General features: G+C 41.3%; 1 long non-coding RNA gene across 1 annotated transcript; it reads left to right on the forward strand.

Annotated features, from left to right (window-relative positions):
- The first annotated feature begins 397 nt into the window (after positions 1 to 397).
- On the forward strand, positions 398 to 4,859 carry LOC108445587. Its single transcript, XR_001860512.1, has 2 exons — positions 398 to 1,615; positions 4,209 to 4,859. It is a non-coding gene; the product is annotated as an uncharacterized LOC108445587 (long non-coding RNA).
- Positions 4,860 to 5,060: the final 201 nt, after the last annotated feature.

Below are 5,060 nucleotides of genomic sequence, written 5' to 3' on the forward strand. Positions count from 1 at the left end.
CCGTCAGTTCCCCTTACATCTGTAGCCTTGTTTTCTTCGATGGGCAGAATGGTTATAAATAGAGAAGATGGATGAAATGGCCCAGATTCCTCAAAGAGCTCAGAATTCACTTTTGAGGCCAGAGCAAATGGTCTGCTTTTAGTCTCTTTTTATTTCAAAGTGCTTGGCCTCAACATACTTAACCAGGTTCAAAACTGAGTCTAAAGGTTACAGTGGCTGTATCTACAGATATGACCCAAATCTGGTGGTCATTACTTACGAAAATTCGACCTAGTTCATCTGTAACGTTTCTGTTTGGTGTGCAGCCAAGTTTACAGTATCAGCAACATCAATGCAAAGCAACTGATATGGAAAAATACGATCAATGGACTTTTATTTTTCTTCCAGCTCTGGATAGGGTTAGGCAAAAGAGTAAGGGAAGGTATTACAGCATGTGTTGCCAAAAAGCAAGCAAATATATTTTGAATTTCAAATGCATGTTCTACCAGAAGGGGATGTTCCTTTGCAACATGGTGGGATGCCTGCTATCAGTTTGGTAGAAGCTGTGTTAATGCCCAGGCCATGAGTGTGGGTACCAGGAGCTCAGAGTGTATTTCTGGCTCTGCATGTGACATAGTCCATGTGCCTGGATGAGTCACTCCACTCCCCTTTCACTTTCTTTTTCTGTGAAAAGGGGTTTAGCATCTTTGAAAAATGCTTTGAAATTGATGATCAAACTGCCAATTGATAATCATTCTAAAAGAGACTGCTAGTGGTAAGGAGCTCACCTCCATGCATGTAAATATTCCATAAGGAGACCATTAGCTCAAACAAACAAACAAAAAAAAATCAGCAAATAAAAATAAGCATGATCCTGTGAAGTCACTGATCAGTTTCATCCATCTTCAGTGGTGGTCAAAGTTCTGAAGTTAAACACTTTCTTACAGCAATTAATTAAAAGTAGGAATTAATCTCTTTTTTTTTTTGGAAAAAAGAACTTCCCTGAGGTTGCATTATGAAAGGTAATGGCTTTGATAGGTAACAACCTACAGAGATCCAGGGGCTATTATTTGGGGATTCTTACAGAGCAAGGAATTCTGAACAAAGCTGTTACTGCACCAGTTGATCATAGAATGACATTTAACCCATCTTAAAACGAAAAGTGACCTGAAACATGATTTTTTTTTTTCTTTCTTTCCTTTTCTGTATGTTTAGAAATGTCAAAGTGAAACACACTGACAACTTGGACGCTTTTTCAAGTTGAGAAATTAATCAAAACCAACCTTTTCCTGCAGAGGTTTCATTTTCAACCAAGTAGGCCTCTTCTGATTAAAGAAGTTGCATAAAAATTCTTGATCATCTCTGCACAGGAGTACTGCTGTAGCTGTTGGGTGATTCATACCTGTTTTATAGACAGCTTTCACAATAATCTATAGGTGCTGTTGAAAGACTCTTTATATGAGTACTTTTGTCTGTGCACAAATCACGTGGCCCTGGGGCAGTGCCCTCCCAGCTGCAGAGAGCGCCCTGTGGACACGGGCACCAAACCAAGACCACACTTTGGAGGAGCAAGGGGAGAGCTGACCCGTTTGCCATCTTGTGCTGAGGGAATAAGCCCTGCAGCAGGTTCCCCACAGTGAGTCCGTGTGCAGACGGGAGGTGGGAGGCGCAAGGCTGGACAGAGCCGTCACTTCCTGGGGTGCAGGGAGCCAGCGTGAGGGGTGGGAAGCCCAGGGGTCTGCTGCTGGGGAAGCTGACTGTAGGGTGGGATCTTTACAAGGGTACACAGGAAGCAGGCAGGAGGATGAGTGCTATCTGTTGGAATTAGTGAAGTGGTAGAGTGGGAAGGAATGGCCATGCACTGGGATGGGAAGAATAGGAAGGATTTGGAAGAAGAGGAGACAGAAACAGAGCAGAGATATGAAACTGGGTGGGGTGAATGTCCATAACTATGGCTTTATACCCAGTTGTAAATTTTCAGTAGAAGTTTTTCAGAAGCAATACGTATAGAGTGTTATCTATGGAGTATTATCTGTGAAATTCTGAATTCAGTATTTTTAAGAGCCTGTGGCTCTTAGAAATTGTACTCTTAGACTGTAAGAGTGGATACTCTTTGGCTAACCTGCAGGGAACTTCCTTCCTCCATTTGTAAAGGAAATAAGGATGTGAAGATATGTATCTATGCTGTTGTGCTTCCATTCCTCCCCTCCCTCCCACTTCTTAGCACTGGTGACTTTATCAGCTTTGCTTCAGGCATCACCTATCTTGTATTCAAGGTTATCAGATAGCGATGAACTAGGCAAAAAAGAAATCCAACTTTTGACTCAAACCCTTAAGGTATAAATGATGTAACCCAGAATCCAGCACTACTCCTACAGAGATCAGCAGTCAAGTACCAGAACTGGTGGTCAATGTTTCACCTTTGGATCACCAGATTAAAAAAATAAGTTTCTTTCAGTGAAGCCTACACAACAGCACCACTTATAGTTAGATACTGACAGAGCCTTCAAGGCAGCTAGGTGAATGTTTGTAGCTACACTTTTAAATTTTATTTTGTTTTTTTAATGCTGTGACAAATTTTGAACTGTAGATATAAGGAGACAACAAAATGCTGCAAAGTGTGAAGTGTGCTTGACAGTTTAAGAAAACAGCTAGCTGGTCTTGAGTATTTGAGCATGAAACTGACCCCTTCATTCTTTGCACGACAGTATCATAAAGCCTTTTAGGTAAGTTACAGCATTACTGCCAAGCCAAATTATACATATTTGATGCCTTAGCACTACAGCATTGTGGACTCAATCTTGTCCCACATCGGCCCTGGCAGTGGGAGAAGGGATGGCTTGCAGAGGCACTGCAGCTGAAAGAGCTGCGGGTCCTGCTACAGCCTTGCCACAGAGAGCTGGACAAATGGCTTCACTGCCCTGTGCCCGGAGCGCTTCTGTCCCGCAGGGCCCTGCTCGAGCAGAGGTAGCTGCGCGCCGGGCGGCTCAGCCGGGAGGGAGCTCTCGCCGCGCTCCCAGGCAGCCTCTCACGGGCTCCGATGCAGAGCGGCTCCGTGATGCACAAACCACACGTTCCCAGTGAAGTGGCCTCACTTACCCTGTGTAACTCAGCCAGCACAGCAACACCCATGCTGCTTTTCGGCAGAAAGGAGACCCAGCTCGGTCCCACAGCAAGGCTCCAGTTCAGTTCAAAGACAGAGAAAACTCAACAAGGAAATACAAGTTGTTCAAATTAATATCTTCTTTCTGAGAGCAGCTTCTGCTTATAGAGTGAGTGAGCATAAAAATGGCATTTGCATTCTCAGGAAACAATGCCTGTGCACAGTTTGCAATGTTTCAGATTCATTCTTTGGAAACAATTTGTGTGATTTATTCTGTTTTTCTTCAAGCGTGATTCTGTTTTTCTTCAGGGCTGCTTGGGGTGTGTGGTTTGACACTCAGCTTGTCAGTTTAGCATTGTGAGATTGTGAGTTTTTTGAAGAGGGCACATCTGTGGTTATAGAAGAATAACAAGAAGCATCAGATGTTCAGAAAACCAAAAAGCAGAGCTTGGGAGGATCTTAGAAATGAATAGTTAGCAGAGATGACATATATATGACCCAGAGCTGTAGACGGCTAATGTGGTATCTGTAAAATCACTTATTTTTCAAGTTTTCAAATGCTCTCTGGAAAAATTATCTTAATAAGGAAAAAACACTTTAACTACATTTCTAGTTGTGAAATTTTATAATAAGCCAAGGATCTTAAGCAGCAAAAGTATCTACCTGTTTGTTTTTGGTTTTTAATTTACTGAGAGCCCATAGTTCAGAAAAAGAAGAATGTATTCAAAAAAGCTTTTAAGTCAGTCAAAGCTTTACGCAGTAAAACTACTTCTCTTTTGAGAACAGAAGGAAATGTTGGGACTGCAGCTTCATCCCCTGTATTACTCCTTTAGACTGCTTGGGAATAATTAAGTTTGATGGACATTTAACCAGTCTTTGTACAAGAAGGAGTCAAGTCAAATTGCAGAGGGGCATAGGCTTATGCAGGTTTCTGTGTAACAGTGAACTGGATCTAAACCTTGTTTAAAAATCAACAGGGTTTACAACAGTGTCTGCCTTGTTAAAGTGCAGTTATTATTCTAGCTTAACCATCTGCATTGTTATCAAAAGACCACAGTATTTTCAAACTTATTTTTTAATCTTTCCCTCCTATACTGAATTCACTCTCTCTCTCCTGGCTTTGCAGGTAAAGATACTGCACCAACAAAACTTCACTTGCACCATCTCAGTGAAGTTTTTTAATGGATGACATGCTTTGAGACCATGCACTCAGTCTGAAACTTTTGAACAAGAAATGCAAAAGTTAGTAATTATCTTCATGAATTCTGTACGAAAGTGATACTTAACATTTCAACTGGCAAAGTAATGTACCTACACTTTGAACTACAGCCAGCCTTGCTAAATCAGTACTAGCCACAGATTTGCAACCATTTATTCTATTTATTAACAAATCAAAAGTGTCTGCAAAAGGTTTTCTCCTGACTGTGGATAGCACTTGCAGTACTGAGGTGTTTATGGAAAATCCTGCTTAGTGGCAAATCCTGATTAGGAAACGTTATCATTTTTCTGCATAATAGGTGAGATAGACGTGCCTAACATATGGTTGCTATAAAATACCTCAGATGAGTCAGATCTTAGCTGACAGCTGTAGGCAGAGTTGCTGTGCCTTCTTAGATAATACTACCAATTATGGTCCTTTTTGTTACTTAACTACTGTACTGTTAAATTATATTAACCTGATTTGTAGACACTCCTGTTTGAATAGAACAAAAAGGCAAGATTTATGATGTAAATCCTGATCTAATGTTTGCAGCTTATTAAAGCTATATCCAAAGTCCTTCAAGCTCTCTGTAGTGATGACTAATTCTAACCTAATTGTAGGACTCCCCAGGAAGCTGCTGCTGTCCCACTAAGTGCTCAATTCAGTTATGTATACAGTGAAATTTAAGAGGGTAAAAAGTGTCAGAAATGGCATTGATTTGATGATGCAGAATGTACCAGCCAGTAGCCCCAGTGGCTTTGTGCTCTGATCCTTGCA

Source organism: Corvus brachyrhynchos, unplaced genomic scaffold (genome assembly GCF_000691975.1).
Source record: "Corvus brachyrhynchos isolate BGI_N302 unplaced genomic scaffold, ASM69197v1 scaffold101, whole genome shotgun sequence".
Taxonomy (NCBI): Eukaryota; Metazoa; Chordata; class Aves; order Passeriformes; family Corvidae; genus Corvus; species Corvus brachyrhynchos.